The 14,261-nt window shown below is 36.9% G+C and overlaps 1 long non-coding RNA gene across 3 annotated transcripts in view; it reads right to left on the bottom strand.

The window, feature by feature from the left end:
- Positions 1-12,482: 12,482 nt before the first annotated feature.
- Positions 12,483-14,261, bottom strand: part of LOC136397910 (uncharacterized) — a 71,502-nt gene continuing 69,723 nt past the window's right edge. For all 3 annotated transcript variants that reach the window (XR_010749939.1, XR_010749937.1, XR_010749940.1), the window contains one exon: positions 12,483-14,010. This is a non-coding gene — a long non-coding RNA (uncharacterized lncRNA). The remainder of the gene's footprint in view (positions 14,011-14,261) is intronic.

Raw genomic sequence — 14,261 nt, 5'->3', positions numbered from 1 at the left:
CCAGAAGCTAGGAAAACGTAAGGACAAACTTCCTCTAGAGCCTTCGTAGTTAGCATGACCCTGACATCATGATTTCAAACTTCTAGTTTACGGAATTTTAAAAGAATATACTTATGTTGTTTTGGATTAGCCAATTTGTGTCACTTTGTTTTTACAGTCCTAGGAGACTAATACAAGGACCATGGATGGACCCTGGCTTAACTGTAGCAGAGGAGGACCCATGAGAGAAGTGGAGAAAGAACAGCCCCAGAGTGAGGGAAGAGCCATGTGGGCACATGTGAGTGAGTAGTGCAGGCATGGTTTGATTAGAAGACAATTTGTGTAGACAGATGGTTTAGAGATAGGGTCCCAAAGGTACTTCAGAATGGTTTGAGGTGCTGATATGTGGTTAGCCTCTGTGGTGGGGAGTAGGCAGGGGGCAGGATGGTTCCGGGCTATTTCTATATCCTGAATCTTTTACCTATCAAGGTTGGCCTTTCTCCCTCTTGCCTCCAACCTCACATTGGTCTTCCCTATATTGTAAAGGACAAGACAAGTGACCCCAGGTTTAACCTGCTGCCCGTGTCACCTCCCTTTGTTCCCACAGCCTCCATTACCTACACTCACCCTCTGGGATTTGATTTTTCTCCTTAGTTTCCCAATTAGCCTTTAACTTGTTAAATCCAGGGCCTTTTCCTTCTCTTTGTTTAACGTGACCTCACTTCATCACTGCAGCATTAACATTTCTGATCCTCTCTCCCTTGTTGAAAGTTTCTCTTCCTGTGAATTCTCTGCTGCTATATTATTCCAGTTCTTAAATTACATCTGTCTCTCCAGGGTTCATTCTTCCTGTGACTGCATAATGTAGTCACATTCTCTTGGTTCAACTCTGACTTGCATGATTCCCTTTCTTTCTCTCACAGTCCATTTTTATAACTATTCATCAAATGAATTAACTATGAATTAATTCAATACATATTAATGACACCAAAATCCCTTCCTCACATCTGACATCCTTCAGGCCTAATCTAATTTTAGTCAGAGATATTGAGCATCAATTCTAATCTATGATCTTAGAATTTCTTCTGTTTTATTTAAAATATTTCCTACTAAAGTGGAACAACAAATGAGTACTTCCCCCACCCCATCCTTCCTCTTTCAGTCTCTCTAAAATCAATCAACCAGTCAATCACATGTTTCCTATGGAGCTCTTTGGAGTAAATTTGGAATATAGAAAATGTGAAAAGAATTACCCAATATTTCCTTTTATATTTTTACATGTAGAGATTTATTGTTTATTTTTATAAGCATCATTAAAAGCAAATGTTATATATGTGTATATCTATAATATACATGTTTGTCTTCTGTTTTTTAACTTAACATTATAATATAAGCATTTTCATGTTATTACCAAAGTTCATAAATATTTCTCATGCCTGCATAGTATTCTGTTGAGAGTGATATTTTTTCTTAACTATTTTTCTGTGTTCAATATGTCTTTTGTTTTAAAAAATAATGCTGCAATTAATATCTTTGTGCACAAGGCTTTATGTTAGTCTAGATTTTTAAAAATAAACTCTCCAAGTGGACCTTTTTTGGTTCCAGGGTATAAACATTTAGAACTTTAATATATATTGTCAACTTGCTTGTAACAGAATCCTACCAATGTGCATATTAGCAATCTATAAGCGTATCTATTTACTTAAATTTTCCACTCTTTAAATATTTGACTTTTTTTCCTCTAAAAACACTGATGGTGTGTCTTAGTGAATAGACCTACAATTCAGATATTTTTCTGATACATGCATTAAAGGAATGGTAGTAGAAAGTAAGTTGATGACAAAGGGTTTGATTTTCACTAGCAAAAGCATGTTTTCTTGGAAGGCAGACTCTCAGTAAAGGAAAGACCTGAAAAGAAAATTTGATATGGTTTTAAAGGCAGTCTCTTTGAATCTGTGGGTCAGTTTTGGCTTGAATTTTTCTGTAATTCCTCTGCAGAAAGGAAAGTATTCTTAATTTCTTAATTTTAAGCAGAAAAACAATTCCAGCAGAGAGGGAATAACTTTCTCTCTGCAGATATAAGAGTCACATGCCCTTACAGAGAATGTCTTCCTAGACGCATGTACAGATGAACATATTCTCATATGCTTGTTATATGCTCTCCAAATGAAGCGGTTTGTATATTTAGCAAAGCTTATCATGAGAGAAGCATGCATTACCCTAATGTAGGTATGTGCAGCTTATGGTGTGTAGGGTCTGCTCAAAACATTGATTAAATTCTTCCTGCTAGTTTACACAGAATTCACTGTCAACTTATAAAAGAGATATCTTTGTGTTCATAGAATCTGAGATCTATGTCGTTTCAAAGAATCTGAGATCTGATAATTACAGAAAATAATCCATGTCTTACCAAGTTTGATTTCTGACATCCCTTTCTTATAACTTCCTGGGTTTCCAGTTAGAGACCCTTGAATAAAAGAGAAAAATGTAGGTGCTTGATAACACATAACTGGTTTGCTTTGTATTCCCAACTTTTGGAAAAATCGGACCACTATTAATATGCTGAAAGCTAAATTTTGTAGAATGTTAAACGCTCATGAAAGGAACGATGAAAGAAAGGGCAGCTTCCCTGCCAGCACTGCGGTCAGCAGCAGTCCTCTGGCCTGATTACTTAAGCCAATGTTTTCCCTAAATCAGTCATGAATCAGTAATCATCAAGTTTTGCAATACTAGGAGATTCTCTTGAGACTAGCAAATGATTTGTAATGTTTAGTTGATAGCTTTTTTTTAAAAAAAAGAAATAAATTGACTCCCCTTGATGGGTTTCCCTGGGCAGTAGACAGAAATATTGATTTAATGCGGCTTTGTCTCGTGGAGCTTTGTAGCTTGAGTTTTCTTACATGATCAAATAGAGCACATCTTTGCCTTCTTTTCCCACAAAAACAAGAAAGCTGCTGGTGTGTGGTATATTGGTTTCACTTTCATTCATTTGACTTGACTATTTAAGTCACAATTTAGTTTGAAAAAAAGATAAAAGGAAAGAAAAGTCAAGATGAAAATGCAGGAATCAAGGCTTTTGCTTTATTTAGTTTCTTCTAGCATGTTTTGGGATGACCTGTCTGATAACTGTTTTCTCCTACTTGAAGATGTTTTCCTTTGTGCGTTGGAATTATGGATATCAGAATGGGAAGGGACTTGATAAACATTTTCTAATTCTGTCTGCTACTCTCTGAAGCTCATAGGAATAAACCGTTTCAGTTGTAGAGCCCAGAATTGGTTAAATAGACATCCAACTGTGGGCTCTTTCTCTTACTTGGCAGTCTGTTAGCCAACACTTCTGCATCAATGCAGCAACTTTGTTTCTAATACCAGAAGCCTGGAGCTCAATGAATTACATCCTCTGCACTCTGTTCTGATGGACTGTGTGATGCCAGGATTTTGAACAGCTTGTTCCTTAGTTGTCCAGGACCTTTATACTGTTGCCTCTCTTTGACAGTCACCATCCTGTGACTACATATTTTAGTTAGGATTCCTAGATAACTAACTCTGCTTTGTCTACACCTTGTTTGTTTCACTTTGGAGATGCTGTCTTATTGGGCACATTTTTGAAAACAATTTTGCTTGGATGTTCTCAAGAATTTTAATGTTATAATGTCCAGGAAGGCTCCTCAGAGTGAAGACCCTGAGAGTCAGCATCAGATGGGTCTTTCAAAATACTCTAGAATCCTAATATCTCTTCTTCAAGGGGCTACAGTTTTAGTTTTTTAGTCTTTGTCTTGGGGAACTGTTTGTCTAATAGCTACTATCCCCTTCGAGTACTAATGAATTTTGGCATTATGGGGCTTTCCAGGACACTCTGACCCAAGGAGTTTGGTCAAGTTCTTGGTAGAAGTTATATCTTCCTGTTCTCTCTGTTTACTCACCACCATTCAGATTGGGCTCTGGTATGCTGAATGAGCCTAACTCATGGCTAATCTTCACCATATGAGACAGTTCTGCAATGTGGATTCCCAGATTCATCTATTGTGCTATCAAGGGGGAACTGCAGAAGTTCACACAATCACAGGCTTGGAAAGGAGCCTACTGGTCATTGAATGCTTGAGTCACCCCTACAAAATCACTGCCAAATAATTATCTAGCCTGACGGGAAGCTTATTACCTCCCAAGGCGGTTCTTTCTAATTTGGACAGCTCTGACTGGTGGGAAATACTCTCTCATACCTATTCTGTGTTCATGTGTTTCCCGTATTGAGTAAAACAAAATTCCTATTAATTAGGCTCCCCAGAGTGTGTCTAGAGTTGACTTACCTAATACTTTTTGAGAGAAAAATTTATTTGTATTTACAGAACATGGTGAATGTTGTCCTATGAAATTCAGAATGCAGCGTTATATCATTAACAGACCTGTAGTTGGCATTTCATATAAAACACTTGTGGAACTAAATTGAATTATTCTCTGAAGAAAGCAGCAATAGAGGAGTGTAGTACTTACAGCATGTGTCATTCTTTTGGAAGCTACTGCCTTAGGCTGTTAGTTCTATATATGCATGAGTCTTGTCTATACACCTAGTTGTTAAGCTCCTCGGGTGTGGACCTGTCTAGTGTGTATGGTCCTTAACAAGCCTTATTCATGACCTTGCACTCACAGGATCAGCTAGTGTTTTGCAAGAAATCAAAAGTGCAAGAATTGCTCCTTCTGTCACTGCACTGCTTTTCTTCTTTGCCCCAAATCATGAATGACGGTAGTGGTGGTGCATTAATGTTGGGGCAAATTCTGTTTTTTTGAAGGTTTTAGAAGTAATCTCCTAACAGAAACAAGTTTTCCCAGGTTAGCCTACAGAAACCCACTCCCTTTCTGTCTCTGACAGTATTGCAGCATTGGCAGAGCTACTCTGCAGGGGTTAAATTGACGCTTGGGTGTTGGTTTGGCAGCTTGACAATCACATACCAGGAACACCCTTCTCCACTCATCTGCCTAGTGTACACTTCCTCATTCTTCAGGCCTCAGCAGGAATGTCTCCTTGTGAAACCTTCCTGACCTTCCCAGGCGAGGAATCATTTCTTCTTTCTTGTCATTTCTGTACTGTGGACAGTCCTCTATTTTTATACATGCCGCCTTGCATACATATTATTTACTTCCACCACTGTCTCCTTTGTTATCCTGTAAATGTCTAGAGGACAGAGACTGAGTCTCATTTCTCTTTGTTTCCCCTGTGCCAAGATCAGTGACTAGTATAAAGTAAGGGTGATAACTCGATGGATATTTTTGAAGGAATGACTATTGAAATAGATAAGTTGTGTGTGATGGCTCGGGAAATGCATTCCCAAGTGCTAGAGAACCTACTTACAAATGAACTTTTGGAACATATCACTTTTTGAAGTTGGGGATCACTGATGTTGTTTTGTATGCTCTCAAGGCTCTGCCCATGATAGGCATGACTGCGAAGCATCCTTTCAATTAACTGCAGTAGGGTCGTGTGGTCTGGGATAAGCCATGAGCTACAATGGCAACAAAGTGAAGCAGATCCTGAGGATACAGACCTGCTGCAGATGTCCTAGGGCAGTTCAGAGTAGCAAGTAGGACATGGTCACCACTGGGTATGGCAACCAAGAACAGATCAGGAAGCAGTTGGCTTTACACAGTCTAATGGAATAAGTGAAAAGTCCTAAAAGTGACTGAATATAATGGTAGGAACTGAGGAAGAGGTGGTCCTCAGAAGTGTAGACTGCTAATTGGTCAGCCTGCATTCAGGAATCTGTCAGGAGGTGAGAGGTTTGATGTGAAGGGAGTACTAGCAGAGCTCCAATCCTAGGGGGACTCTGGCATAATGCTTTTATCATTCATTTGTTCAGCAAATATTCATTGAATAGTGCTATAGACTGAATATTTTTGTCGCTCCACTTAACATTTGGTTGAAAAATATTAGGTTGAAATCTAATCCCCAGTGTGGCAGTACTTGGAGGTGGAGCCTTTGGGAGGTGCTTAGGTCGTGAGGTTTCATAAATGGGATTAGTGTCCTTATAAAAGAGACCCCATGTTGAAGACACAGAGAAAAGACAGCCAGCTATGAACCCGGAATTGGCCTCTTACTGGATACTGAATTTGCCACACTTTTATCTTGGACTTTATAGCCTCCAGAACTATGAAAATAAATTTTCCTTTTTTCTAAGCCACCCAGTCTAAATGAGTGGCTTAGAAATAGCCTGAACAGACTAACACAAATACCTATTGTGAAAATGCTTTCAAGAGGAGGTGAATTCTTAGTCTGCTTTTTAGTAGGAAAAGAGAGAAGATGCCTAGTTATTAGCATTGATGCATATGATCAGGGCTAGACTAACTACTGTGACATGATGTAAACTCCTTGTTATGAGGCTAGAGCTCTCATAAATGCCTCCTGTTTTCAACTAGATTTGTCCTGGAGACAGGATGGGGCAGACGGTTCAGAGTCAGACAAACCCAGCTGTGATGAGAAGGCCTGGCGGCTTGGTTTTAAGAAGGGACTTCACTGATAGTACAGTATGCAGCCTATAACTGTCTATTAAGCCATTAAATATAGTTGACTGACCATACGAAATGGTGGCATGACATAGCACAGAACAAGAAACATTGATTTTTAATAACATCTTGCACTTGAAAAATACTCCATACTTACCAAAATACTTTCATATTTTACTATTTCACGGACTTGAAAATTTTTTTAACAATTGTTTTTATTTTCTCATCCTTTAAAAAAATTTTTAAATTGATTTTTGAGAGAGAGAAGGAGAGAGAAACACTGATTTGTTAATCCACTAATTTACACATTCATTGGTTGATTCTTATATGTGCCCTGACTGGGGATTGAATCAGCAACCTTGGCATATTAGGACAGTGTTCTAACCAACTGAGCTACCTGGTAAGGGCCTAAAATTTTTTTAAATTAAACTTATTGGGGTGACATTGGTCCATAAGATCATATGGGTTTCAAGTGTACATTTCTATGATGCATGATCTCATATTACATTGTATGGCCACCACCCAAAGTCAAATCATCATTTGTCACTATATATTTGGCCCTCTTGACTGCCCCCACCCATATCCCTCTGGTAACCACCATACTGTTTCTATGTCTATGAGTTTCAGTTTTATATCCTACATATGAGAGAAATTATATGGTTCTTAGCTTTTTCTGAGTTATTTCACTTAGCAAAATAGTCTCAAAGCCCATTCATTTTGTTGTAAATGGCAATATTTTGTCTTTTCTTATGGCTGAGTAGTATATCATAGTGTGTGTGTGTGTGTGTGTGTGTGTGTGTGTGTGTGTGTGTGTATATACATACACACACATCACATTTTATTTAACCAGTCCTCCATCAAAGGATGCTTTGGCTGTCTCCATGTCTTGGCCACCATGAATATTGTTGTAGTGTACATAGGCATGCATATATCTTTGCAAATAAAAGTTTTTTAATTTTTTGTGTAGATACCCAGAATAAGGATTACTGGATCATAAGTTAACTCTATTCTTAACTTTTTGAGGGACTTCCATACTGTTTTTATAGTGATTGTAACAGTTTACATTCCCACCAGCAGTGAATAAGGGTTTTTTTTTGTTCACAACTTCTCCAACACTTATTATTACCTATCTTGTTGGTAATAGCCACTCTCACAGGTGTAAAGTGGCATTTCATTGTAGATTTGATTTACATTTCCCTATTAGCTAGTGAAGTTGAACATCTTTTGGTGTATCTGTTGGCCATATATGTCTTCTTGGGAGAGGTATCTGTTTAAGTCCTCTGCCCATTTTTTTTTTTTTTTTTTGTATTTTTTCTGAAACTGGAAACGGGGAGAGACAGTCAGACTCCCGCTTGCGCCCGACCGGGATCCACCCGGCACGCCCACCAGGGGCGAGGCTCTGCCCACCAGGGGGCAATGCTCTGCCCCTCTGGGGCATCGCTCTGTCGCGACCAGAGCCACTCTAGCGCCTGGGGCAGAGGCCAAGGAGCCATCCCCAGCACCCGGGCCATCCTTGCTCCAATGGAGCTTCGGCTGCGGGAGGGGAAGAGAGAGACAGAGAGGAAGGGGGGGGTGGAGAAGCAAATGGGCGCCTCTCCTATGTGCCCTGGCCGGGAATCGAACCCGGGTCCCCTGCACGCCAGGCCGACGCTCTACCGCTGAGCCAACCGGCCAGGGCCCTCTGCCCATTTTTTAATTGGATTGTTTGTTTGGTGTTGAGTTGTATGAGTTCTTTATATATTTTTTATATTAACCCCTTGTTGGAGCTGTTGTTTGCAAATATCATCTCCCATTTGGTTGGTTGACATTTTGTTTTGTTGTCAGTTTCTATTGCTGTGCAGAAGCTTTTTAGTTTGATATAATTGAATAATAAGTAAAGGCATTTATTTTTGCCTTTACTTCCCTTGCCTTTGCGGGTCAAATTTATAACATGTTCTCTAAAACCAAGGTCCATAAGTTAAGTCCCTACGTTTTCTTCTATGTAATTTATTGTTTCAGATTTTATATTTAGGTCTTTGATCCATTTTAAATTAATTTTTGTACAGGGAGACAATCTCATTTCATTCTTTTGCATGTGGCTTTACAATTTTCCCAGCACCATTTATTAAAGTAGAATTCTTTGATATAGGCAGGGGTGGTGTTACACCCATTTTGTTTTATGAGTACATCAGGCACTAACAGTTTAAGTGAATTGTCTAACTCCTGGTTAATTAGTGGCAGAGGCAGAACTAGAACTTTGATCTTATTGCTAAGTCTCTGTTTTTTCCCATATGCCACTGCTTTGCTTTTAGAAGACCATGTTCACTGAGAATTTAGTTCAGGTTTGACTGACTTCTGAAAAACACAACTGGCTGCATCTGACCACCCAAAAGGATACTCTCAGCAACAATCATGACCCAAGACTTGTTTCTGATACTTGCTTTAAGAAATATGCTTCAATTCTGATTAAGTCGGTTATTTTCTATTGTAAGGAGGTTTCTATAAATGTACTAAAATAAATTAGCAATACTATAGATTTTAAAATATTAGTTTCCAGTAAAAATTATCCAATTTTTGTGATTTCACTATGTTTATTTGAGTTCCTACAATGTGCTAAGTACTATTCTAAGCTCTGAGAACATTGCAATAAGTAAAACAGACAAAATTCTCTTTGTCATAGGGCTTTTGTTCTGGTTGGGAGGGGTATTTGTGGATGAAACTAACAGGAACTAAATAAAATATAAAGTGTGTCAGATGCTGATAAATGCTACAGAGGAAAATGCAGCAGGCAGTTGGGACAGGATATATGGGGGTGAAGAGGGGTTGCAATTTTAAATAGGATACTTAGGGGAAAGCCCATGAAAAACTTGAAGAAAATATGTACATCTATAAACCAACAAGAAAATTAGAAAACATTCAAACTAGCTATCAATTATTAGTAGTGAGTACACACACACACACACACACACACACACACACACACGACCTCACGTTTACTTTTAAAATTAACTCCCAACTCTACTTTCTGAAAAAAAAAAGAAATAAATTTGATTTTATGTTTTTGAAGAGCTGTAAGGATATGGAATTTAACTATCATTAATCTCTGCTTTTCTTTTCTTCTTCTTATTTTTTTTGCTTTCAGACCTCCCACAGTTTATATCAGTGATAAAGCAGTACAATAAATTTTAACTTGAAAAATTTCAGGATATCACAAAAATGAGAAAGATGAATGAAGGCTATGAAATGAGGCAAATATTTGGCAAATTCTATAAAGCACTTAGAGCAAGCTTTATTAAGTGTGGCAGAATTAGATGATCATTACTGTATTTATTTTTATCTGGGGTCAAACATAATTAAAAGAAAACATTTTCTGTGGGTTTCCAAATTAACCTAACAATATATTGGCCTCAAAATACCTTTGTTCATGGTAATCTTGGCTAGATTTCTAAAAGATTTGGAAAGATGTTAGAAAAGAATTTGTTTAGTAACTAAGCAAAAAAAGTAACAAGAAACACCACGAGAGAATGTTTTGTGATATATTGAAGATTTAGTTGAAAGGTGCTAATAGTGATTTTTATGGCAGGCTGAGTCCTGAAATGCAGTTTGTCATGAGTTACAACTGCAAAATCAAGGAGGAAATGTAGCTGCCCTCTTGTGGCCAAATTAGGGTTTTTTCCCCTCATTCTCTGAATACTTGCAGGAAAAATGTTATTTTTCCCCACCTGGAGCTATTCATCCAATAATGTAAGAGTAATAAAACATTTCATGTTTTCAGATGAGCTAAAAGACCTTCCCCCAAAGCAAGGACCTTGTAGGTTTGTCAATACATACTTTTCAGGTGAGCAAAACTCCTGGCTATTGGATTATATTAAAATTGTGGCTCCTTCCACCATAGCCCAAGAGAAGTCACCAGAGATTTCTGGGAAGATTTTAAGAATAAAATCCTCAAGTCCCCAAATAATTTTGGGGATAAGAGGAGGTAATTCACTGCAGGAACATATATAGAAAATAAAGAGGAAGGACTTATGTAAATCTCCTTCAACAATCAAAGCTAAATCACCTCACCTGTGAGGTTAGACTTCGTATTCCTCATATTTAAGATGAGAGAGTTCAAAGGCAACTTTCAGGATCCCTTTAGCTCTAAAACTATAAAAATGTGAGTTGATGGACAGGAAAAACTGCTTTCTTGTCTCTGGGATACCTTCTCTTTCTGGTTATGGGGCTTTATGACTATTGAACTAAAAGAGCCAGTAGGGGAATTGTGTGATGAATGAAACCTTTGAAAATTGCAGGGCCATGGGAAGATTTATAGACTTGCCCCATTGGTCATGTGAGATTTTTAAAATTTATTTATACAAACACTGACTTTATTAAGTATCTGCTATGTCCTCTGCATTATTCGTGGTACAAGTAATACAACAGTGATGGGGGAAAAGAATCCTTGTCTTCATAATATTATAGTTTTAAAAAAATTAAATTCAGTCATTTTTATGTGTCTAGCTTTACACAGTTTACTTTTATGTTCATATGATTCTGAAAATAATAAGGGGAACTTACCTTAAATTTTAAATGTCTCTGAAGATTTTCTAGATGAAATTGGCTTGAAGCTTAGCAAAACTCTCAATAAATTTGGGCAAGAACTGGGTCTGGAATCAAAATTTTGACTTCAGGGGAAATGTGCCCTTTGGTAAAGCTTCTTGGAGGAGATGCCTGGCTATGCTTTGGTCATTCTGAAAACTGTTCTTTCATAGGCTATTTTTCTTTTTTTTTTTTAGATTGTGGAAGAAACTTTAATGACATGGAAACATATAAACAATATATTGTTAAGTGAGGCTAATTATGAGACAGCATGAACAACCTGATTATATTTTGTAAATAAATATGCACATTTCTCTGTGACATACACATATAGAAAAAAGACTGGAAGAATAGAAATTAAAATGTTAATAACAATATTTCCAGGTTGGGATAGGTAGTAAGTGATTTTCTTTTTTTTTTCTCAAATTTTCTGCAATGAACATGTTTGAATTTTGTTACATCGTTGCTATTTTATAATCAAATAAAACATGTATAGGTTTCAAACAATAAAGAAGTATGTATTAAGTAGAACATGCTCATGGTATAAGGTTCAAACAATAGAGAAATATATATATAGTCTAAAGTAAAATTTTTCTTAATTCTTCCCAAAAGTTAATATACAAAATACAAATCTTCATTTTTAGAGTTATTTTAGACTGTTTATGTAATAGAATTACATACAGTTTGCTTTTTTTCACTTAAAGTATCTGGAATATCTTCCCTGTATGCTTTCTGGGGGCTTTCTTTAAATTTAGAAATTAAATTTAATGGAGTAACATTGATCATTAAGAGTACACTGGTTCCAGGTGACCCTTTCAATAGCATCTGAATTGTTGATTGCATTCCGTGCCCATCACCCAAAGTCCTACCCAAAGTATAATATTTTCCGTCACCGTATATTTATCCCTCTTTATTTCCCTCACCCCCACTCCCTTACTCTGGTAACCATTTCACTTTAATCTGTGTTCATGGGTCTCAGTTTTATATCCTAATTATGCATGTAATCATATAGTTCTTAGCTTTTTTTGATTTACTTATTTCATGTAGTATAGTGTTCTCAAGGTCCATCCATATTGTTGTAGTTGGTAACATGTCATCATTTCTTAGTAGTCCATTGTACATCTGTACCACATCTTTTTTATTCAATCCTCTATTGAGGGACACTTTGGTTGTTTCCATGTCTTGGCCACTGTCAATAATGCTTTGATGAACATGTGTCTTTATGTATCAATGTTTTCAAGTTTTTTCTGTAGATACTCAGTAAATGGATTACTGGCTCTTATGGTAATTCTTTTCTTAATTTCTTGTAGTTAATATAAAAGGAAATCCTTGTAGGTTCCATGTAATTTTGGAAAAAGACCTTTTCTGTGTTCTGTATTTGCATTCATACCATGATGTAAAATGATTAATTCAAAAAGCAAGATTTCATTTTAAATGATTTATACTTTTATTTATTTATCATGCATGTTAAAATTATTTTTCTTGTTTGATTTTCTTCTCAAGTCCTTGTACATACTCCATCCAATGTGTAAAATAGAGAAACAATCATAAATTTTGAAACATTATTTTGGATATGAGAAATCTTAAGCTGTATATTTTAAAATGAAAATTGACTTATGTTATTACTTATATGGATATACACATGTGTGCTATGATCAGGTTATAGTATGTTGATAAAAATAATTACTCCAGATTACAAGAAGTTCTGGGAGGACCTCTTGATGACACAGATTTTTTTTTCTTGTTGCCTTGGTATTTTTGGAATATCTTGCACATCATCTACTATATGTGTCTTTGTTGTAAGTTAGAGTTTGGTTAGATAGAACAATTGAACTCTGTTCAACTTGGCAGTGTAAAGAGCCTGGAGTCCAATGATTTGTCTTTAGGGCAGTGTTTGGGGAATAACAAAATATTTTAGAATTGTTAAGGGTATTACAAGAGGGAATTTGGGAGTGGTTGAAATTCTTTGTGTACTTCTAAGAAGTAAGGATGGGAGAGATTAGAGGAGGAAAATGATTTTTAAAATTTCACTTAGAGATTTGTAAATATAACAAGTACCACTGCAGGTTCATAATAAAATGATCATAAACTGGTAAAAAGATGAGGCTTTTTCAAATATCAATGTAATAAAACTGAGAAGGTAAAATAAAAAATTCACATTTACAAAGGTAGGGTCATTGATAAGTAACGTTAGAGCACTCCCTTGACCAAAGATACATCTGGTAGGAGGACTTTCAAATGCAGAATGTAATGTTATTTGTGTACAAATGATGAGGTCATAGATTACTTCTTTAAATTTGATTATCAGGTAGATAGGCTCTGAAGAAAGTAGTCTGAAGTCTTGGGAAGAATACAGAGCAGGTTCAGAAAATGCTGGGTCACCTGGCTGTGTGGTTTTGGATAACTTTTAGCCCATCTCTTTATTTGTAAACCTAGATGAATCCTCTTCTCTTATAGGCTTGTCCAGAGAAGGCTCCATGCTTTCTCCTCCCCTCATTTCCTCGGTTTCTAGGAGAGTTTTGCTATATCAATGTTCGTCAACTTACAACAGGGTTAGGTTCTGACAAACCTATCACTAAACTGAAAATATCATTAAGTCGAAAATGTAGTTAATACACCTAACCTACCAAACATCATAGCTTAGCTTCCCCTATCTTACATGTGCTCAGAACACAATATCCAAAGAATGCTGGCACCACAGGACACTGCAGAGTACCGGCTGTTTACCCTCGTGATCCGTGCTGAGTGGGAGTGGCAGGTCACCGCCACAGCCGAGCATCGGGAGACAGTATCTTAACGCATATTGCTAGTCCAGGAAAAGATCAAAATTCAAAACTGTAAATATGGTTTTTACTGAATGCTTACTGCTTTTGCACCATCACAAAGTAAAAAGATTGTAAGTTAAACCATGGTATGACAGGGACCTTCTGTATATCTGTTTGCTCTCCAAGCTCATGCCAGGCAGTCAGTCCTAAAGATCTAAAAGAAGAAAAATATTGTTTAGATGTTGTCATTTGGGTTAAGCAGTATGTGAAAATTTAAACTACCTTTTCTAGATATGCCAAACAAAGAAGGATTTTTTAAAAACATTGAAAGCAAATAGGCCTTACCCATCACCTATGAGGAAATCTGCGTTTTTGGCTGTTTGTTTAGGGGTGAAGATGTGGAGAGCAGGGATTTACAAGTCCTGCACATATGGCTCAAAAGCTTATCCAAGCATAAAAATAAGT

The sequence above is a fragment of the Saccopteryx leptura genome, chromosome 3, assembly GCF_036850995.1.
Source record: "Saccopteryx leptura isolate mSacLep1 chromosome 3, mSacLep1_pri_phased_curated, whole genome shotgun sequence".
Classification (NCBI taxonomy): domain Eukaryota; kingdom Metazoa; phylum Chordata; class Mammalia; order Chiroptera; family Emballonuridae; genus Saccopteryx; species Saccopteryx leptura.
The sequence above is the reverse complement of the archived record's forward strand: the minus strand, read 5'-3'. Positions and strand labels throughout refer to the sequence as shown.